Source organism: Bufo bufo, chromosome 2 (assembly GCF_905171765.1).
Source record: "Bufo bufo chromosome 2, aBufBuf1.1, whole genome shotgun sequence".
Lineage (NCBI taxonomy): Eukaryota > Metazoa > Chordata > Amphibia > Anura > Bufonidae > Bufo > Bufo bufo.
Window position 1 is genome coordinate 520,151,418 of NC_053390.1, and position 24,081 is coordinate 520,175,498.

Here is a 24,081-nt window from a genome sequence, read left to right on the forward strand (position 1 = left end):
ACCAGGAACAGGAAATTTTTCTACCTTCTATCACTAGGTCCGAAGTTGCAGGGTCTGGTGATAACATGTATCTCTTAGACGTTAAGGATACAGTAATTCAATACCTGGAGGCTACCAGGGCTCTTAGGATAGATAATAATCTACTAGTTCAGTTCTCTAAAGGGAAGAAGCTAGCCAAATCCTCCATAGCTAGATGGATCAGGTCCACCATCGAGTGTTGCTACAGGATACAGGGCAAGCCCAGTCCCGGCAATATTAAAGCCCACTCCACTAGGGCCACTGCCTCCTCTTGGGCTGAAAAAAGAGGCGTCTCACTAGACCAGATTTGTAGGGCCGCAACCTGGGCTAGCACAAACACCTTTGTAAGACACTATCGCCTTAATCTTCCGGACTCGAATGAGGCTCTTTTTGGTCGGAAGATTATACAGGCCATATCCCCACCCATGTAGTCATTTGATACATCTCAATGTGGGCCGTCATGGTGGATGAAATGGAAAAACCGCAATTAGACTTACCGGTAATTCCGTTTCCTTGAATCCACCATGACGGCCCCGTACTATTCCCATCCCAAAAAAAAAACAAAAAAAAATATATATATATATAAAATACGAGTTTAAGGGTATGAATCAATATCTTTTACTCTCTTTTCCACCTTTCGGATAATTTGTAAAGCACTGAGGAGGTGGAGGGGTGGGGGGAATTTAAACTCTCTATGTGTTCCTGCCCCTACAGAGGTCAAGGGTCAATCTCAATGTGGGCCGTCATGGTGGATTCAAGGAAACGGAGTTACCGGTAAGTCTAATTGCGGTTTTTTTTGTTCATGGTAATGCAAACGGATCCGTTCTGAACAGATACAAGCGTTTGTATTATAGGTGCGGATCCGTCTGTGCAGATACAAGACGGATCCGCACCTAACGCAGGTGTGAAAGTAGCCTAACGAGTGTATTTTCACTTTACTTTTTACGTTATAGGGAATATATAGCCTGTCATATTTTTTATATTTTTTTTACTAATCTAGATTTTTCTTATAAATATGACATGGAAATGATACAGATGTTTCAAACAGTTCTAGTCATGCTGATTTAAACAAAAGTAATTTTCTAATGATTTGTTCCCCTTAAAGGGTAAGTTCATATAGAGCTAATTTTCCACACCACAGACAATCGCTTTGTGATGTCAAGGGGGAAATCCCCACCTAAAGATGCCCTAAAGTTTTTGAACCTGAAGTTGATAATTATAATTTTTTTTACACAAGGTATTCAGTAATCTGTATAGTGTCCAGTCTCTAAATCAAATGTTAAACTTATATTTTTTAGAAGTTTGGATTTTGCTTTCATTTTCATGTCAATCTATATATATATATTTATAGATTCTGCAGTTTTTGCATTGAGTACTAAGCCTTATAACCGTCTCATTTTCATCACAGGGAGGATTACAATAATAGCTGAAACATCTGTATAGATAATACAAGATCAGTTATTCACAAGAGGTGATGGTCTCAGCATGTCTACTCCCCCTCCCTGCACGCTGACCTCTGTACAGGTCACGGAGCATGGCTAGAAAAACCCTCCCACTGAAGTCCAGACCCTCCTGTCTGTTGTGCCAGAGGTCTAGGTAATTGCTGTAAATCATATATATAAATGTTAATAACAACAGTTCAGACAAGATGGCAGTCACCATAGTCTTGCTTAGATAGTAGAATAAAAGCAATCTACAGTCAGAAAATAAAAAGAGATAAGAAAAGAACAAAAATATGTCACTATATGGTATTAACTTGGAGAAAAAATTGTACGTTGAGTTCCTTTTAAGATCCTATAGCAAATGTTTTCTTGAGTAGGAGGTAAATTTACAACTCTCAGTAAACTTTAAATGAAAAAGTGTGCATTAATAAAACGTACAGATTAAAATAAAGTGAAGAAAAAGAAAATATTTAGACTTTGGACATGGAATTAGTCATTTTCAGTGGGTTAATACTTGTAACAGCGGCTGCTGTACGCCGCTGTTTCCCCGCTTATCGCCGCCAACCCGGGCGCCGCGCTCAGTGGTGACCTGTGGCCGGTACTTCCCATTTCACCGCTGCGGTCCTGGGCTCTGTTCTGTAGGTGTTATTGCCTTTGAGGATCCCGCTCCACAGCTTCCACTCAGCCTTGGACACAGCTTGAGTTCGGCTGGTTTCATATTACACTGCTCTAAGGGCGGAGCGCATCACTCCCTGGGCTGTGTGGGTTAGGTCAGGTGACCTCGCTGACCAACTCTGGCTCTCCTTCGTATATTTAAGTGGCTTAGCCCCCTTCCCAGTTGCCTCAGTGTCAAGGCCCTTGAGTTTGCTGGTTCATGATACTCTCGTGTGCTCCTGATCTATACTTCGTTTCTGGACTCTGCTTATCATCTGATCCCTGCCTGCCTGCTTTGGCTCTCCTGTTGCCGACCCTGATTGCCTGACCTATTCCTGTCCCGACTGCCCTGACCTATTGCCTGTCTGACCACGTCTTTGCCTCATCCTTCGGTCCTGCACCATTGCTCCTGGTAACGTCTCTGCCCGCCCGACTAACGCTTGTACTTCTGGTACCTACTAAGGTATCTCCTGGTCCGCCCGGACCAGCTGCCACTGACTCTGGGATTGCTCTGGAGTACCCCAGGCAACTACCATAACAGCTCTAGTCTATCCTCACCATCTGAGGCTCTAATGAAAACCTGGTAGTTGCTTAAACACGCCCCTCCAGAGTACAGCCAGTCAGTGGTACAGTGGGTTCACACCCGCTGTTCCGTGACAATACTCTTTTAAAGGGATTTTCTAGGATTATTATTATTTTTAACAGATATTCCCATGTAGCTGTTTAACTCATGTACATCTTTCCCCATGCTTTTTCTTTTTCAATTTGGACTCTTCTGACCTGTTTTCACCATGTAACCAAATCACTCCAGTTTGTTTACATAATCCTGTTTGTGTATCCAGCCAAAGGCCTCTTACACACGAGCGTGTTTTCATTCCGTGTCCATTGTGGTTTTTTTTTGCAGACCGCATACGGAACCATTCATTTCAATGGTTCCGCAAAAAAAACGGAAGGTTCTCCGTGTGCATTCCATTTCCGTTCCGCAAAAAAATAGAACATGTCCTATTATTGTCCGCATTACGGACAAGGATAGTACTGCTCTATTAGGGACCAGCTGTTCCGTTCTGCAAAATACGGAATGCACACGGATGTCATCCGTATTTTTTGAGGATCCATTTTTTGCGGACCTCAAAATACATACGGTCGTGTGCAAGAGGCCAAACCTATGATGCAGTCTTCTTTGTCTGCCACAGCTCCAGCACCGCCCCTAACAACACCCAGCTAGTTTATAGCTCCTCCCACCCAGCTAATTATATAGTCACTCCCCTTTCATTGCTCCTAACAACACCCAGCTAGTTTATAGCCCCTCCCACCCTGCTAGTTACATAGTCACTTCCCTATCACTGCCCCTTATAACATCCAACTAGTTTATATCTCCTCTCACCCAGCAGCTAGTTACATACACTCCCCTATCATGGATGTAACATCACAGGAAGTAAGAAAGAGCTGCATGGACATGATCATGGAATTTCAATACCAGACCATTTCATCTAACAACCCTTAAAGCAGGGGTGCACCTAGCCTTTCTGCTGCGATAAATGAAATGCGCCCCCCCCCCCCCCCCCCACATGCCAATTTCTTAACCTAACCCCTTCCCTCCAGCCCTACTGTTAAAGACATACTTGGAAAACATTACATACAGAACTACAAAACATACAGGGTAAGGCTACTTTCACACTAGCGTTTGACGGATCCGTTTGAAGGGCATTTCAAACGGATCCGTCAATAAACTGACTAAACGGAGCCAAACGGAAGCCATTCAGACGGATCCGTTTGTACGGATCCGTCTGTTTTACGGATCCGTTTGTCACGTTGGTTTCCGTTTTGTCATCCGTTTAGCGGATCCGTTTTGGAAGGAAAAGTATCTTTAGGTTCCATCTTCATGTATTCAGATCTATAGGGTTTTAATGCTCCTACATTTCTCCAGGGCTATCTTGTTGAAGTTCCAAAGCTGGTCCGGCTTTGATAATGGACCACACCTTTTGGACTCTTGTACATGACTACATGCACTTTAAGATGTATATTGTTCGTTAGCGGGCCATATGTCCCTGATCGTCATTGATCGTGCGTACAGGAGTACAGAGCATCATGATGCTGACCATGTTGTGCCGCAAACTGGGCTATTGTCCCGCACTCATATGATCTATTAGTGCAAGACTATATCCCCGCGGGCAGCTCAACTTGCACAGGATGATTGTACACTATGATGCTGTGTGCTCTCGTGCGCACGATCAATGCCACTACGGGACATATGGCCCGCTCACGGACCGTATGTCTCTTGGGGCATACAGTCGTGTGCAAGAGGCCTTAAAGGGGTTTTCTCATCTCATACAATGGGGGCATACCACTTTAAGATATACCTACATTGTCTTATAGGTGCGGGTCCCACGGCTGGTACCCTCACATATATTGAGAACGAAGCCAAGAAAGTAGATGAGGTCGCACTGCGCTGCCGCCCTCCATTCACTTCTATGTGAGAGGCGGGGATTAGCGCTTGGTGGTGGACATACCATGGGAAATGCATGATTTCCCATGACCCGTTCTCTAGCATGATCTTGTACTCATGCAACTGCTCGGGCGTCATTGAGTCCATCAAACTGATCATGCTTAGCCCATAATGGTAGTTTGGGCTGCGTTGAAACGCCGACTCCGCCCCCTCCCAGCGGCGAATCAAGTCAGCACCAAACTCCATCTGATGTTGGGCAAAACCTTCTAGAGCGTCGGAAACGACCTCTACAAGGTTTGCATAATCAGCTCGATTTGGCCTACCGGATCTCTGCCTGCTCACCAGGGCTCTCAAATTTTGACGAAAACCTAAGAGCCTCTGTTGAGCGGAGGGACCCGGTAGGGGACTCGGATTATCCTGAGCCGATGCATGAGGGACAGGAGGGCTGGCGCTGGCGATCCGTTCCGGTTCCGCCTCAGGAGGTTGGTCAGGCTCCCGAGTGCTGCAGGCACTTCTGTAGAAAAAAAAAAAATGAAAGTTAGGAATTGTTCTTTAAATAAAACATCCATGTTCTATGCCAGTGTTTCCCAACCAGTGTGCCTCCAGCTGTTGCAAAACTACAACTCCCAGCATGCCCAGACAGCCTTTGGGTGTGCGGGCATGCTGGGAGTTGTAGTTTTGCAACAGCTGGAGGCACACTGGTTGGGAAACACTGTTCTATGCTATGTCTACCGTATACCATAGGGGGCTGGCCAAAACAGGGAAGCCAAACGCCTCGCTGTCTCAGACAGCCCCTTAAATTCAGACGGAGAGAACAGTTGTCCATCTGACTGTGGGGGGCTGGCCAAAACAGGGAAGCCAAACGCCTCGCTGTCTCAGACAGCCCCTTAAATTCAGACGGAGAGAACAGTTGTCCATCTGACTGTGGGGGGCTGGCCAAAACAGGGAAGCCAAACGCCTCGCTGTCTCAGACAGCCCCTTAAATTCAGACGGAGAGAACAGTTGTCCATCTGACTGTGGGGGGCTGGCCAAAACAGGGAAGCCAAACGCCTCGCTGTCTCAGACAGCCCCTTAAATTCAGACGGAGAGAACAGTTGTCCATCTGACTGTGGGGGGCTGGCCAAAACAGGGAAGCCAAACGCCTCGCTGTCTCAGACAGCCCCTTAAATTCAGACGGAGAGAACAGTTGTCCATCTGACTGTGGGGGGCTGGCCAAAACAGGGAAGCCAAACGCCTCGCTGTCTCAGACAGCCCCTTAAATTCAGACGGAGAGAACAGTTGTCCATCTGACTGTGGGGGGCTGGCCAAAACAGGGGAGCCAAACGCTACCCTGTCTCAGACAGCCCCTCACAGTCAGACGGAGAGAACAGTTGTCCATCTGACTGTGGGGGGCTGGCCAAAACAGGAGAGCCAAACGCCACCCTGTCTCAGACAGCCCCTTACAGTCAGACGGAGAGAACAGTTGTCCATCTGACTGTGGGGGGGGCTGGCCAAAACAGGTGAGCCAAACGCTCCGCTGTCTCAGACAGCCCCTTTACAATTTATTTTTTGAACAGTTGTTATAAATATTTACCTTTTCGGTGCCATCGCCCTTCGTAGGAACCCCAGGGCCGCCGTATGGATGTAGGTGGCCCCTGAGGTTCCTCCGGAGCCACTCGGGGCCTGAACCTCCTTGTTGTAATCCCTCCTGAAGCGGTCCCGGATAGATCGCCAACGCGTTGTAACCAGTTTGACTATCGAAAAAAACAATAAAAACTAAAATCAGCATGATGAAGGAAAAGAACAATATTTTAAAGTATTAAAATACATATTGTTTTACTTACCATATTTCTCCTGAGCCGCCGCATCTAGATCCCCCCAGGTCTCAAAAACTGAAGCAGAGATGTCCCTCCAGAGCCGCTGGGTACGACGATGATCGGCGTGGTGGCGGTCGGAGTGGTCCCATAATGCTGGACGCGCCTCCACCAGTCGGATGAGGAGCAGGTTATCTATGCTCGGAACCCCGAACTCCTCATCTTCCCTGGTGGAGCCTACGGAACCCTGAAAAAAAGGAAATACAAAATTTAATGTAAATCCTAATACAAAATGCTAATTAAAACTACTTAATTCAATACTTACACGTCTACGACCGCCACGCTCATTCCCGCGGACTCTGGAGGCGACTGGGGGATCCTCGCTGGCGGCTCTAGGTGCAGATTGCTAAAAACAAATATTTTTTTTTTTAGAAGACTGTACTTAAAAAAAAAATATAAAATTACGATATCTATATATATATATACTTACTTCTTGACAGCCCCGGTCCGGGCTTGGTCCACCTCCCCTGGATGCTGGCGATTCGGCAGGTGAGCTGGCCATTGCTGGAGAGCCCTCCGCAGATGATGATGATGAAATCTATAATAAGAGCACATACTGATTAATGCAAGGAATCAAACAGTAAAAACTCCAAGTGTTGATTTTATACTTACCGGCCACTGAATACGGCGGCGGCGCCTTCTGGGTGGGTCACTCCAGTCTATGGATGTCTTCTTTGATGACATCTGTACGCAACAGAATACCAGACAAAATGCAGATAACGTTAAAGGAACTTGTAGAGCACTATTTCCTCATATATCAACAATTTTTTTTTTTTAATACTTACTTTTTAAAATATAGGTCTGGGCTTGCCCACCGCAGATAATTATTTTTTTTTTTCTTTTTTTGGGAACGACCCTAATAATAAAATGATACAAAAAAATGAATCCGACAGGAGCCATGATCCCCCCCCCCCAACTGCCATAAACACCCCCAGAGACAGCAGCCCCCCACAATGACATCAGGCCCCCAGTTCCAAACAACCTTCCCACAATGCCCTCAGCCCCCCCAATGCCAGCAGCTCCCACAGTTCCAGCCACAAACACCGCCGCAATGTCAGAAGCACCGCACAGTTCCAGCCACAAACACCGCCGCAATGTCAGAAGCACCGCACAGTTCCAGCCACAAACACCGCCGCAATTTCAGAAGCACCGCACAGTTCCAGCCACATACACCGCCGCAATGTCAGAAGCACCGCACAGTTCCAGCCACAAACACTGCCGCAATGTCAGAAGCACCGCACAGTTCCAGCCACAAACACTGCCGCAATGTCAGAAGCACCGCACAGTTCCAGCCACACACACTGCCGCAATGTCAGAAGCACCGCACAGTTCCAGCCACACACATCATACTATTGCCAGCAGACCCCCCCCAGTTCCAGCCACACAGGCCCCCCCCCCCAGTGACAGAAGCCCCCCCATAAAGGCAGCCCACACCACCAGTGCCAGCGGCTCCCACAGTTCCAGACACACACCCCTTACCAAGTGCCAGCAGCCCCCCCACCATAGAAATAGAGAGATAGATAGATAGATAGTAAAAAAAGAAAGATAGACAAACAGACAAAACTTCATACTTACCAGTCTCACCAAGTCGATAATCCAAAATGGCCGACGATGAGGGGGAGGGACAGGAAGTTACTGGGCATGCGCAGAGACGTGAACGTTTTCGAACGGATCCGTGTCAAAGCGGAGCCAGGACAGACGGATCCGTCTCCATTGACTTCCATTGTAAGTCTGAACGGATCCGCACGGCCAGGCGGACATCAAAATGCTGCAAGCTGCGTTCGGGTGTCCGCCTGCTGAGCGGAACGGAGGCTGAACGCTGCCAGACTGATGCATTCTGAGCGGATCCTTATCCACTCAGAATGCATTGGGACAGTACGGATCCGTTCGGGGCCGCTCGTGAGCCCCTTCAAACGGAGCGCTCGAGCGGACACCCGAACGCTAGTGTGAAAGTAGCCTAATACAGTGCCACATACCTCTTACATCCGGTGACTTGTCCTCTGATGTCAACGTTTTCTTTCTTTATCTTCTCCATTCAGACCAGACCGCCATGATGATTTCTTCCAGCCATCGCTTGTCTCTGCAGAGTTTGACAAACCGTAATGTTAGTTTGCCACTTTTACATCCTCCTCCCCACCTTCTGAAAGCCCCATTCTGTCACCTCTAATACTGTGCTTCCCAATGTTATACTGCAGAAATAGATAACCCCCCTGAAATTACTATTACCACACAGATAGTTCCCCCTTCAATAATTATTGGCACACAAAATAACTGTTCCCTGCAAATAGTGTTCCTGAAACTTATAGTGCTATAAACTATAGTGCTATAGTGTCCTCCAAAAATAATTGTGCTAAGCTGATACTGTGCCTGGGTGCCTCCCAATGTAACAGTCCTCCCAAAAGTCCTACCAATAGTAATTATTATCTGCCAAAGTGCACTATGTGATAACAGTGCACCCAATTGTAATAATGTCCCTCAGTTTGCCCCCAGAAGTAATAATGCCCCCAGTAGTAATAATTCCCCCTATAATGTGTGCCTGTAGAGACAATGGACCTGTATAATGTTTGCCAGTAAAATAACTCCCCCTTGTAATGTGTGCCAAAATTTTTTACCTTATGGCGTGTGCCAGTACAAAAAAAAACCTTGTAGAACAAATGTTCCCATAGTGGCCACCTCTAAGAATGTGTGCCAGTCCAAAAATGTTCCCTTATAATGTGTGCCAGTACAAAAATGCTCTCTTACAATGTGCGCTAAGTACAAAAAATGCCCCCTTATGTGCCAGTACAAAAAATGCTCATTTAAAACGTGTCAGTACAAATAACTACTACCTTTTAGTGCACCTAGTAGAATGAATGTCCCCATAGTGGCCAGCTTACAATGTGTGCCAGTCAGGGGCGGATTAAGTGCATGATAGGCCCGGGGCTGTCTACCCAACTTGGGCCCCCCCCCCTCCTCCATTTTATTTATTTTTATTTTTATTTTGAAGAGCGCCACAGTCTCTTCTTAGGCCAAATGACATCTTCAGACAAAAAAAAAAATACCCCAAATTGGGTCCTAAACTGAAAAATTTGGTCACCAAATTTAAAATACATATAATTGGAATAAAAAAGACATGGAGGAGAATACAGCACCACATACCTCTTACATCCAGTGACATCTCCTGTCATGTAGACCTTCTCTTTCCTCTTCTCCTCCATTTGACCCAGACCACCATGGCAAATTCTTTCAGCCGCATCTCGTCTCTACAGTTTGTAACACAGACACGTTAGATTTCTAAATTTTTCCATCAACCTCCCCATCCTGGTGTCCCCACAGCGTCATCCTGCCACCCCCAATACTGTGCCCGTTGTGCTTCCCAATGCTCCAGGAACTATACTGCTGAAAAAATAGTGACCCTAATAGACATAATTGGGGTAATTTATCAAACTGGTGTAAAGTAGAACTGGATTTCCAAAAGAGCTATCAAATATGAAAGGTGGAATCTGATTGGCTGCTATGGGCAACTAAGCCAGTTCTGCGTTACACCAGTTTGATAAATTACCCCAAATGTTCCTATAGTGTCCACAGCAGCTATAATGTCCCCTAGAGACCCCCAGTAATAATAACACCCTATATTGTGCTCCAGGCAATAATCCCTGTATAGTGTCCCCAGAAATAATAGAATTGCCCCTACAGTGCCTCCCCAATAGCAACACCCCTATATAGTATTTTCCACCACACTGCCCCCACATAGTAATCCCCCCATAGTAATTTGCCCCCACACAGTAATTTCCTTCAAACTGCCCCATATAGTAGTTTGCCCCCACACAGTAATTTCCCCCACACTTCCCCCACATAGTAATTTCCACCACACTGCCCCCACATAGTAATTTGCCCCCACATAGCAATTTGCCCACACTGTTCCCACATAGCAATTTCCCCACACTGCCCCCACACAATAGTTTTCCCCACATAGTAATTACCCCACACTGTCCCCACATAGAAATTACCCCACACTGCCCCCACATAGCAATTACCCCACACTGTCCCCACATAGAAATTACCCCACACTGTCCCCACATGGCAATTTTCCCCACACTGCCCCCACACAATAGTTTCCCCCACACTGCCCCCACATAGTAATTTGCCCCCACACTGCCCCCACATAGTAATTTGCCCCCACACTGCCCCATATAGTAATTTGTCCCCACACTGCCCCCACATAGTAATTTGCCCCCACACTGCCCCATGTAGTAATTTGCCCCCACACTGCCTCCACATAGTAATTTGCCCCCACACTGCCCGATATAGTAATTTGTCCCCACACTGCCCCCATATAGTAATTTGTCCCCACACTGCCCCCCCCCCCAAGTAGGCACATGAAATAAAAAAATAAAAAATGAACAAAAAAATGAAAAGATAAATACTCACCTATGTCCAGGGCCAGGCGCTTGCTCGCAGAGGAAGGCGGGATGAGTCAGGCGCGTCACAGTGCTGCGTCCCGGCACAGGCGCGCGATGACGTCATCACGCACGCCTGCGCCGGGATTTCTCTACCGCATAGGCCTCAGGCCTACAAGGCCTGAAGCCTATGGCGGTGATCGCGGACGGGAGAGGGAGCTATGCGCTCCCGTGCCCCGCCGCAGTATGTGGGCGTTCGGGTCAGCGTTGGGCCCCCCAGCGGTGCTGGGCCCGGGGCTGCCGACCCGAACGTCCCTATTGTAATCCGCCACTGGTGCCAGTACAAAAGTGCTTCTTTTTACAGCTGCAATGTCCCCATAATTCTTTTTCCAGTTACAAAATAATGACCCCCACCCCACTGCGGCCCAACACCATGCTGCCAAATAGAAATAATAAACTCAAATAGTTACCTCCATTCTACTGTCAGTGATGCAATGCAAGACACAGACCTCTTCTACTATGTGCCCTGAGCTCTATGCAGCCCGGCTCAGGCAGCGCGATAATGACACCGGCCTCTGATGCCCCGTATCCTGTTGCAGCATTCAACTGTATTGCTGTCCTGAGTACAGCGATGCAGTTGATTATGTAGAGATGAGCATTTCCACAATGGAAGCGCTCATTGCTCATAGCCCTTCCACTGCCCTCCTCTTGCCCCTATGTGGTGCTGCCTGAGGCAATCATCTCATTTCACCTCATTGACTGTGCAGCATGCCTTACAGCGTGATCAACTTGGTATGATCCTGCTGATTAAATGTCTTTTGAAAATATGTTGCAGTGTGCCCAAGAAAAAGACTTCTATTCTGCATGTAAATGAATGCTTTAGTGCATGGAGGGATAGAGTCTAACCCCTCGGTGCACCTTCGTTTCACAGCTTTGCAGTGCTAGCCATGCATTGCGAAATCCTACATTTTATAGGGAATGCTGTAACTGGTTTTCACAAGACAGGTTTGATCCTGCTGATTATAATGATACCAATCAGGCAATATGCGTGGTTTAATATGGTTGATCCTGCTGACAGCTGCTCTCTAAATCAGAATTTGTTCTTTTTTTGTCTGTATAAAGACCATATTGTTAGATAACAAGCATGTGCCATGCAATCATGTCTAAATCTCTGATGTCGGTGCTGAATGCACACAGTCCTCAAGTTTACACGCCAATGAATATTATCACATGAATGTGTGAAACTACCATTGACAGTGCCACTATCTGAATGGAAAATGTGATTTTAATTTTTTCCCCCCTGATACAAAACTTACCTGATGTACTTTGATATACCAAACTACATTCAAACTGTTTTAAAAATGTATGTAAAACGGCTGCTTTAAAGCGGTTGTCTGGTTTCTGTCAAAAGCGCTCTGTTTTCCTGGCTGCAATGGTGACGACATGCAGACGACACATAACCACTGCAGCCAATCAATGGCGTCATCGCTGCATTGCTGAGGCCAGTGATTGTCTGCATCGGTTACTTATTGATGTGACATCACCAATACCGCCAGGAAAGCATAGCCTTTCTGGGAGAACTGGCGTAAGTAATCATCTGTTCTTTATTACATTAGAATCCCTTGAGTTGTCAAGTATCCTCTTGAAACTGGACAAGTCCTATATTCTCTCTTGAAGCAGATTTTTTTGATACAGAAACAGCTAACAATGATATAAAATAACAAAAGGAGTGAAATGCACTTTACCATGCAGCAGTATTAGTTGGATAACGAAGGTTCATACAGGGACAAGGAAAGTGTCGGACTGGAATTGGTAAAATTAGTTTTTCTCCTTTTTGTTATTTTATAACCTGTAACTGGAAAACTATGAAATTGTTCAAAACCTGTCATGTTGGCTTGCATTTCAAGATGACATACAGTGGTGCTTGAAAGATTGTGAACCCTTCAGTATTTTATATATTTCTGCATAAGCCCTAAAACTACATCAGATTCTCACACAAATCCTAAAAGTAGATAAAAATAACCAAATAAAACAAATGAGTCAAATATTTGGCTTTGTCATTTACTTATTAAGGAATATGATGCAATATCACATGTCTGTGTGTGGCAAAAGAATGTGAACCTTTAGGATTAGCAGATAATTTGAAGGTGAAATTAGTCAGGTGTTTTCAGTCAATGCATTGACAATCAGATGTGCGTGAGCAACCCATTTTATTTAAAGAACAGGGTTTTATCAAAGTCTGATCTCTGAAAGTGCATTTGTGGAAGTGTACCATGTCATGAACAAAGGAGATTTCTGAGGACCTCAGAAGAAGAGTTGTTGATACTCATCAGCCTAGAAAAGGTTACTAAACGATTTCTAAAGAGTTTGGACCACTAATCCTCAGTCAGGCCTTATGCACACGACCGTTTTTTTTTTCCGGTCCGCAAAACGGATTTCTGTTGTTCCGTGATCCGTGACCGTTTTTTCTTCCGTGGGTCTTCCTTGATTTTTGGAGGATCCACGGACATGAAAAGTGAAAAAAAAAACTAAGTCAAGTTTCCATTGAAAATGATAGGAAAAACGGACACGGATCACAGACGCGGATGACTATCTTGTGTGCATCCGTGATTTGTCACGGACCCATTGACTTGAATGGGTCCGTGAACCGTTGTCCGTGAAAAAAATAGGACAGGTCATATTTTTTTCACGGACTGGAAAAACGGATCACAGACGCGGAAGCCAAACGGTGCATTTTACGATTTTTCCACAGACCCATTGAAAGTCAATGGGTCCGCGAAAAAAAAAACGGAAAACGGAACAACGGCCGCGGATGCACACAACGGTCGTGTGCATGAGGCCTAAGACAGATTGTATTCAAATTGAAATTCAAGACCGTCAATACCCTCCCCAGGAATGGTTGACCAACAAAGATCATGCCAAGAGCAAGGTGTGTAATAGTCTGCGAGGTCACAAAAGAACCCAAGTTAACAGTGGATATAAAAAGTCTACACACCCCTGTTAAAATGTCAGTTTTCTGTGCTATAAAAAAATGAGACAAAGAGAAATCATTTCAGAACTTTTTCCACCTTTAATGTGACCTATAAACTGTACAACTCAATTGAAAAACAAACTGAAATCTTTTAGGTGGAGGGAAGAAAAGAAAAAAAAAAACTAAAATAATGTGGTTGCATAAGTGTGCACACCCTCTTATGACTGGGGTGTAGCTTTGTTCAGAATTAAGCAATCACATTCAAAATCCTGTTAAATAGGAGTCAGCATACACCTGCCATCATTTAAAGTGCCTCTGATTAACCCCAAATAAAGTTCAGCTGCTCTAGTTGGTCTTTCCTGAAATTTTCTTAGTCGCATCCCACAGCAAAAGCCATGGTCCACAGAAAGCTTCCAAAGCATTAGAGGAATCTCATTGTTAAAAGGTATCAGTAAGGAGAAGGGTACAAAATAATTTCCAAGGCATTAGATATACCATGGAACACAGTGAAGACAGTCATCATCAAGTGGAGAAAATATGGCACAACAGTAACATTACCAAGAACTGGACATCCCTCCAAAATTGATTAAAAGACGAAAAGAAAACTGGTCTGGGAGGCTACCAAGAGGCCTACAGCCACATTAAAGGAGCTGCAGGAATATCTGGCAAGTACCGGCTGTGTGGTACAGGTGACAACAATCTCCCGTATTGTTCATATGTCTGGGCTATGGGGTAGAGTCGCAAGACGAAAGCCTTTTCTTAAGAAGAAAAACATCCAAGCCAGACTACATTTTGCAAAAACACATCTGAAGTCTCCCAAAAGCATGTGGGAAAAGGTGTTATGGTCTGATGAAACCAAGGTTGAACTTTTTGGTCATAATTCCAAAAGATGTTTGGTGCAAAAACAACACTGCACATCACCAAAAGAACACCATACCCACAGTGGAGCATGGTGGTGGCAGCATCATGCTTTGGGGCAGTTTTTTTTTCCAGCTGGAACTGGGGCCTTAGTTAAGCTAGAAGGAATTACGAACAGTTCCAAATACCAGTCAATATTGGCACAAAACCTTCAGGCTTCTGCTTGAAAGCTGAACATGAAGAGAAACTTCATCTTTCATCATGACAACGACCCAAAGCATACATCCAAATCAACAAAGGAATGACTTCACCAGAACAAGATTAAAGTTTTGGAATGGCCCAGCCAGAGCCCAGACCTGAATCCGATTGAAAATCGTGCCATGCTGATAGACTCATACCCAAAAAGATGGAGTGCTGTAATAACATCAAAAGGTGCTTCAATAAAGTATTAGTTTAAGGGTGTGCACACTTATGCAACCATATTATTTTATTTTAATATTTTTTCTTCCCTCTACCTAAAAGATTTCAGTTTGTTTTTCAATTGAGTTGTACAGTTTATAGGTCACATTAAAGGTGGAAAAAGTTCTGAAATGAGTTATCTTTGTCTCATTTTTTTCAGAAACCTGGCATTTTAACAGGGGTGTGTAGACTTTTTATATCCACTGGAACCTCTAAGCAACTAAATGTTTTTCTTACATTAGCTAATGTTAATGTTTGAGTCCATCATCAGTAAGACACTGAACAACAATGGTGTGCATGGCAGGATTGCAAGGAAAAAAGCTGCTGCTCTCCCAGTAGCACATTACTGGCTGTCTGCAGTTTGCTAAAGATCACCTGGACAACTCAGAAGGGCACTGGAACAATGTTTTGTGGACAGATAAGACCAAAGTACAAATTATTGGTTTAAATGAGAAGCATTTGGAGAATGGAAAGCACTGCATTCCTATCTGTGAAACACAGTGGTGGTAGTATCATGGTGTGGGCCTGTTTTGCTGCATCTGAACCAGGACAGCTTGCCATCATTGATGGAACAATAAATTCTGAATTATACTGGCAAATTCTAAAGCGAAATGTCAGGATATCTGTCTGTGAGCTGAATCTCAAGGGAACATGGGTCATGCAGCAAGACAATGACCCTAAGCACACAAGCCATACTGCCAAAGAGTTAAAAGTACGTTTTGGAATGGCCAAGGGGAAGGGGGGTCGGGCACCAATATAACAGAGCTAAACCTGTTTTGTATGAAGGAATGGGCTAAAATTCCTCTAAGCTGATGTGCAGGGCTAATTAACAATTATCTGAAAAGTTTAGTTGCAGTTATTGAAATCACTGCCTGAAAGACGTATTGAAGAAAATAATAAAGTATTTATAAAATATAATGATGATAAAAACGGGAAGAACTGAATATCACTTTCCGTGACTATCAGGCTTCCAGACTCAGGTGAAGTGATGTAGGAGTGGGATTAGATCCACATCACAACCTAAAAATCTGGACTAGATCCCTATCCAGCTAGCACATTGGTGCTAATATTACTGGTAAAGGAAAAGGACACGGTTCATATATTAGAACCAGGCGCAGGTGCGTTGTAAGCGGATCTACCTAGCTGCACGATATACAATAGCTGGCAAGTGAGATGAACCCTGTGTCGGAATTCGAACCCCGACAAAATTGACCAGCCACATCCCAGGCGGTAGCCCTGCTTACTAGGCTACCGTCCTCTCTGGACATTACTCCCTGAAACCTATTATGTAACCTCAGTCTTGCCAAGCCTTGCTCATCACCCTTGATTCCCCACACCTGGTACTTCCCTATATAAGTCCAGCCCCTTGCACTCTAGCTTGCTGATTATTGAGCTCCTGAGCCTTGATCAAGCTTCTCCTCATCTGCTGCTCCTGCTATTACTGAAAGTCCACTGCTGACCAGGAATTGCCTACCGACTACTCTTCTGCTTGTCCCTACCTACTGAACTGCTACCACCGTTGCCATCCGGATTGTCTGACCACGCTTACTGCCGCCTGCCCTGACCCACCGCCTGCCTGCCGACTACTCTTCTGCTTGTCCCTACCTACTGAACTGCTACCACCGTTGCCATCCGGATTGTCTGACCACGCTTACTGCCGCCTGCCCTGACCCACCGCCTGCCTGCCGACTACTCTTCTGCTTGTCCCTACCTACTACCTGCCTGCGGTCCTTGCCACTGGGCTCCACTCCTACCTCCAGCCAGTGGTCCTCTGACTCAGGTGAGCCTGTAGGATTGTTACAGAATAATCAGCCCCACTATGGAGTCCGCAATGGCCACTCTGTGTAAGCAGGTCTCCGAACTTCAAGAATTTGGTACTACATATCAGGAGAAATTTGCCCAGCTCCAAGGCGTAGTCCAAAGCCAACAGAGGGAGATTATTGAACTACAGAGGCAACTCCTGGACGTCCGCGGCGCACCCGCAGACACCCGCATGCCACTCCCATCAAGATTCAGCGGCGACAGACGCCAGTATCGGGGGTTTCTAAACCAATGCCGCATCTATTTTCAGATGTACCCGGCCCCCTTCACCACCGAGAAAAAGAAGGTGCTATTCGTGGTCAATCTCCTGACGGATGAAGCATTAGCATGGGCATCACCATACGTGGAGACTAACAGTCAGCTCCTGGACAACCTAAACAACTTAATCACCGCCATGAGCCAAGTCTTCGATGACCCCAACCGCTGTGCGACAGCCGAGGCGCGACTACATGGTCTGCGGCAAGGGAGACGCTCCGTCGCCGAATACACCGCCGAGTTTCGCCCTTGGGTCACGGACACCACCTGGAACCCAGCGGCACAGAGAAGCCAATTCCGGCGAGGCCTGTCAGAATTAATAAAGGACGAACTCGCCAGAGTTGAGGCCCCGGACGATCTGGATGACTTCATTCAGTTATGCATCCGGGTAGATCAAAGACTCTCCGAGAGGAAGAAAGAAAGACTTTGGTCCTCGGACCACAGACCCACTTACTCCTTCTCTTCCACCGCCCAGCGCGACCCCCAGTCAGTAACTGAACCTATGCAGGTCGACGCTCTACGTAGGTCTCTATCCACAGCTGAGAAGGAGAGAAGGCTGGCCGAAAACCTCTGCCTCTACTGTGGGGAGCCGGGTCATTTTGCCATCAAATGTCCTCATAAGATCCGAAAGACTATTGCCGTCACGGAGCTAAAGGAGCAACCACAGACTCCAACCCCGCCAGCAGCCCCTGAAAATAACAACACGGCGGCTCATGGATCCCACTTCATCGTCCCCATCCTCATCGACATTGAGGGGCGACAACTCCCCTGTTCAGCGATGTTAGACTCCGGGGCGGGAGGCAACTTCATGGACCTAACCTTCGCCCGCGAAAAGAACATTCCACTGACAATCAAGGCAGCCCCCGTTGACCTGGAAACCGTCGACGGATCCCCACTCTCCGCCACTCACGAGACCACCGAACTACAACTCCTCATAGAACCAGATCACTGTGAAAAGATCCACTTCTCTCTGATCGCCTCCCCGAAGTTCCCAGTGATCTTGGGCATCCCATGGTTGGCCACCCACAACCCCTCGGTGGACTGGGAAACCCGCTGCATACGATTCCCATCCGAGTTCTTCACGCTAAATTGCTCCCACAAACCCGTCCTTCCACCCGAAGACACCACCATCTCAAAACTATCCGTCAAGGATCTGCTACCCCCTCAATACCGCAAGTTCCAGGATGTCTGCGACAAGAAAAACGCAGACAAGCTGCCACCACACCGACCCTACGACTGCCCTATAGAACTGCTGCCCGGGGCCGAAATACCCTTTGGCAGTATCTACTCCCTCTCAGAGCCTGAACTCAAGGCTCTGAAAGAGTACCTGGACGAGGACCTGAGGAAGGGGTTCATCCGGCCCTCCACCTCCCCCGCGGGAGCCCCCTTTTTCTTCGTAGAGAAAAAAGACTCCTCCCTGCGTCCCTGCATAGACTACAGAAAGCTTAATGACATAACCGTAAAAAACCGGTACCCACTCCCACTGATTTCCGAACTCCTTGAGAGACTCCGGGAAGCGAAGATCTTCACCAAACTCGACCTTCGAGGGGCCTACAACCTCGTCCGAATCCGCCTTGGGGACGAATGGAAGACTGCCTTCCGGACACGTTATGGTCATTTCGAGTACCTGGTCATGCCTTTCGGACTCTGCAATGCTCCCGCCACCTTCCAGCACTTCATTAACGACGTCCTCAGGGACAAGCTGGATCTGTTTGTAGTCGTTTACCTGGACGACATCTTGATCTTCTCTGAAGACCTCGAGCAGCACCGCGAACACGTCCGCAGGGTACTGCAGAGACTCAGACAGAACTCTCTCTATATCAAGCTAGAGAAATGCGAGTTTGAGCGAACCACCACTCAGTTCCTCGGATACATCATCTCCCCAGAGGGCCTAAGTATGGACCCGGGGAAGGTCCAAGCTGTGATGAACTGGCCCGTTCCGAAAAACGAGAAGGAGATACAAAGATTCATTGGCTTCGCCAACTTCTATCGGAAGTTTATCCGGAACTTCTCCAAGGTCATAGCACCAATCACCCAACTCACCAAGAAGGCAGTCCCCTTCTCCTGGACACCCGAGGCCCAGGAGGCCTTCACCAAGTTGAAACTCCTTTTCACTTCTGCCCCAATCCTAATCCACCCGAACCCCGAGCTCCCATTTACAGTCGAAGTGGATGCATCAGACTCTGCGGTGGGGGCAGTTTTGTCACAACGGACAGGGGAGAGGATGCTATTACACCCGTGCGCATATTTCTCCCGCCAGATGTCCCCCTCCGAGAAGAACTATGACATCGGGAACAAAGAACTACTGGCGATCAAGGATGCCTTCTCCGAGTGGAGACACCTGCTGGAGGGAGCCACCAACCCCATAATCGTACTAACTGACCACAAGAACCTCGAGTTCATCCGCAGCGCTAAGAGACTCTCAGCCAGACAGGCCAGATGGAGCCTATTCTTTTCCCGCTTCAACTATCTCATCACCTATCGCCCTGGATCAAAAAACGGCAAGGCTGACGCCCTCTCCAGAATGTTTTCCGAGCCCTCACAGAGTAACAAGGGCCAAAATAACATCTTACCCGAGAGAAGGGTCGTAGGGGCCACCTACTCTAAAGAACTCCTGGGCACAATCAAAGAAGGATACGAAAATGACCCCTTCCTCGCCCACCCCACAGGGAATGTCAGCCTTACGTTTAAGAACGGTCATTGGTTTCATCAGAACCTACAACTATATGTACCAGAAATCGCACGGCTCGAAGTGCTCAAACTCAATCATGACTCCAAGCTGGCCGGCCATTTTGGCACAAGAAAGACCCAGGAGCTTCTCTCCCGCTCCTTCTGGTGGCCACCATACAAGGAGGACATCAAGAGGTACATCTCCTCGTGCGCGGTCTGTGCCCGCAATAAGACTCCTCGTTCCTCCCCCGTGGGTCTGTTACAACCCCTCCCTATTCCCTCCCGCCCCTGGGGCTCGATCTCCATGGACTTTGTGGTAGACCTTCCTCCTTCAAAAGGGATGAACACTATCCTGGTCGTGGTCGACCGTCTCACCAAGATGGCCCATTTCATCCCCTACAAAGGCATACCCACCGCCAAACAGACAGCCGATCTAATTCTCAGAGAGGTCTTCAGGCTGCATGGGATCCCGGACGACGTGGTCTCCGACCGAGGCGTACAATTTGCCTCAAAGTTCTGGAAGAACTTCTGCCTGGCGCTCGGGGTTAAAGTGAACCTATCCTCCGCTTTCCACCCTCAGTCAAACGCGCAGACTGAGAGAACTAATCAGACCCTAGAGCAGTACCTACGCTGTTTCAGCTCCCACCTGCAGGATAACTGGCTTGACCATCTCCCCACGGCCGAGTTCGCCTACAACAATGCTGAGCATAGCTCAACCAAGCACAGCCCCTTCTTTGCTAACACAGGCTCGCACCCGGTGTTCATTCCCCACCTGCCCGTCGCCTCCACCCTCCCAGCAGTTGCCGAACGCCTAACAACCCTACAGGAGGCACAAAAGAACATTATAGAAAACCTCCAGCTCGCCCAGAGGCGTTTTAAACAGGGAGCAGACAGACGTCGCAAACCCACCCCGGGCTTCCATGTGGGAGACAAGGTGTGGCTGTCCACCAGGAACCTCAGATTGAAGGTCCCCTCCAAAAAGTTGACCCAAAGATACATGGGTCAGTTTCGGATCACCGCACAAATCAACGAGGTCACGTTCCGGCTCGACCTTCCGGACTCCATTAGGGTGCACCCTGTCTTCTATTGCTCACTCCTCAAGCCATACGTGGAGAACACCTTCACAGGCCGCCACTCGCCCCCTCCACCACCCGTGAGGTTACAGGGTGAAGAAGAATACGTTGTCGCAAAGATCCTCGACTCCAGGATCCACCAGGGAAGACTACAATACCTAATTGGGTGGGAGGGTTACCCTCCCGAGGATAACTCCTGGGAGCCAGAAGAAAATGTCCACGCCCCCAGACTGGTAAAAGAGTTCCACCAACGGCACCCCGTAAGCCTGCCCCTGCGGTGCCCGGAGGTCACCTTGGAAGGGGGGGAGTACTGTCGGGATTCGAACCCATGACCAGCCACATCCCAGGCGGTAGCCCTGCTTACTAGGCTACCGTCCTCTCTGGACATTACTCCCTGAAACCTATTATGTAACCTCAGTCTTGCCAAGCCTTGCTCATCACCCTTGATTCCCCACACCTGGTACTTCCCTATATAAGTCCAGCCCCTTGCACTCTAGCTTGCTGATTATTGAGCTCCTGAGCCTTGATCAAGCTTCTCCTCATCTGCTGCTCCTGCTATTACTGAAAGTCCACTGCTGACCAGGAATTGCCTACCGACTACTCTTCTGCTTGTCCCTACCTACTGAACTGCTACCACAGTTGCCATCCGGATTGTCTGACCACGCTTACTGCCGCCTGCCCTGACCCACCGCCTGCCTGCCGACTACTCTTCTGCTTGTCCCTACCTACTGAACTGCTACCACCGTTGCCATCCGGATTGTCTGACCACGCTTACTGCCGCCTGCCCTGACCCACCGCCTGCCTGCCGACTACTCTTCTGCTTGTCCCTACCTACTACCTGCCTGCGGTCCTTGCCACTGGGCTCCACTCCTACCTCCAGCCAGCGGTCCTCTGACTCAGGTGAGCCTGTAGGATTGTTACACCCTGGTAACAACCAAACCAGTGTATAGCATCCACAAGGTGCTGATATAGATATATGTGGACACTCACTCAGCTATCTCTAACAGCATACCCTAACAGATGAATATAGGGTTTCGGTCTCAGACCGCATGTGTACAACCAAATCAGCTGTTGCGCTGTTTGGTACAAGACTGCACCCTACCTAGAGAGCCGTGTCCTAGTACAAGATCACCGGCCGTGTCCTTTTCCCTTACCAGTAATATTAGCACCAATGTGCTAGCTGGATAGGGATCTAGTCCAGATTTTTAGGTTGTGATGTGGATCTAATCCCACTCCTACATCACTTCACCTGAGTCTGGAAGCCTGATAGTCACGGAAAGTGATATTCAGTTCTTCCCGTTTTTATCATCATTATATTTTATAAATACTTTATTATTTTCTTCAATACGTCTTTCAGGCAGTGATTTCTATATATTTAGTGGACGTTAAACACTTTTCCATTAGTTGTGTGATCCTATTAGTTGCAGTTATTGCTGCATAAGAGGCGCACACCAGATACTTAAAGCAAGGGTTCACATACTTTTTTCACTCAATCATATGATATTGGCATATTTTGCTCACTAAATAAATGACCAAGTGTAATATGTTTGACTTGTGTTTGATTTAGTTATCTTTATCTACTTTTAGGACTTGTGTGAAAATCTGTTGTAGGCCGAACTTAAGGGTTCACAGAATTTCAATCACCACTGCATTTGGTCATTTTCAATACTGGACTTTTATATACCGTATTTATTTTTTTATATTTTTTTTACACGTACCTAGGTTTTTGGAGGAGGAAAATAAGAAAAAAATATTTTTCATCAGATCTCAGATCCCTATATCAAACCTCAGATCACACACCCATATCAGACCTCTGATCAGACACCCGTATCAGACCTCAGATTAGACCTCCATATCAGATCCTCAGAGCAGACCCCATATCAGATCCCTATAAGACCTCCTACTTTTGGGGGGAAAAAGTGTATCTTATAAATGGAAAGATATGGTGTATGAATACTAGATAGTGGCAGCCGTGTTGCGCTAATGTGTTTGAGTGGCACCATCATATCCCCACATCAGGCAGTCTCTGACTGCGGCATGTTTTTAAGTATTGGCAGGGCTACAATAATAATTATTTCAGGCTCCCTCCTGAATTCCACTGCAGAGGAAATGTAACATCACATGGTGTCTATTCAACTAAATAGCTGTCCTGTGGCTGGGTTTACCGGAATGGGAGATGCGGTTGTAGAGCAACTCTCATCTTTAGTTGGTAGAGCGGGGTTCCATGCGAGAGACCCCTTATAAGTCTTTGGCCACACGATGTGGCTGGCTGCATGGGGCCAAGGTGCACTCACTATTAGCAGCCAATGCATGCAGGATTTTGTAGTTAATTCGTGCAGCAATTGGCTGCAACAGGTGGACATGACGTGCCCATGTGTGCCCAGCTGCGCTGACTTAATTTGCGGGTGAAACAGCTGTTTCCTGGCAAACTATTAATTTGCAAAGTGAGTATAATCTGGGTTAGAAGAATGAGTAGAACTTTGACATCTCATTTGTGTGTACCAACACACTTGGAAATCCCCCTTGCTTGTATATTGTTCATCTAAAGTTGGCTTTTCCAAGGTTATCATACATCTTGAATATTCTTTTGGCAGATCATTTTGATCGACTTTGATTCTGTATTTAGCTGCTAAATCAATAGTTGTCTGATGTGGCCATTTGTAATACCAGGGAGAAAATAGTTTTGCTTTAAAGGGAACCTGTCATTAACTTTATGCTGCCAATACTAATAGCAGAATAAAGCAGAGACAGGTGAGTTGATTTCAGCGGTCGGTCATAAAAGTAAGTGGTTTTCGAGAACCAACATCACAATCATTGCAGACTGGGCCTGGAAAAGAGTCCCAGCCACCTGAGAAGAGTCCTGGTTATTCATGAATTCCTCTCTCCCTGCCCACCTGCTGATGACTGACAGTCTTCTACCAGGTTTTCTCCCTAGGAGAGAACTGCCAATCATCAGCAGATGGGCGGAGAGAGCAGGAGATTATGAATAACCATGACTCTTCTCAGGTAGATTGGACTCTTTTCAAGGCCTGGGCTGCAATGATTATGATGCTGGTTCTCGGCAACCACTTACTTTTAGCTGATAAGTGACACACCGCTGAAATCAGCATTTCTGTCACTATTTTATGCTGCCCTCAGTACGGTCAGCATAAAGTTGATGACAGCTTCCCTTTAATATCTAG

At 46.9% G+C, this 24,081-nt stretch overlaps 1 protein-coding gene and 1 long non-coding RNA gene across 2 annotated transcripts in view; one reads left to right on the forward strand and one right to left on the reverse strand.

Moving 5' to 3' along the window:
- The window catches only part of BMP2K (BMP2 inducible kinase), a 277,829-nt gene that overhangs the window by 128,089 nt on the left and 125,659 nt on the right, over positions 1-24,081 (forward strand). The window lies entirely within an intron of this gene.
- On the reverse strand, positions 6,155-6,719 carry LOC120989673. Its single transcript, XR_005776295.1, has 3 exons — positions 6,679-6,719; positions 6,384-6,600; positions 6,155-6,293 (listed from the first exon to the last, which is right to left on the reverse strand). It is a non-coding gene; the product is annotated as an uncharacterized LOC120989673 (long non-coding RNA).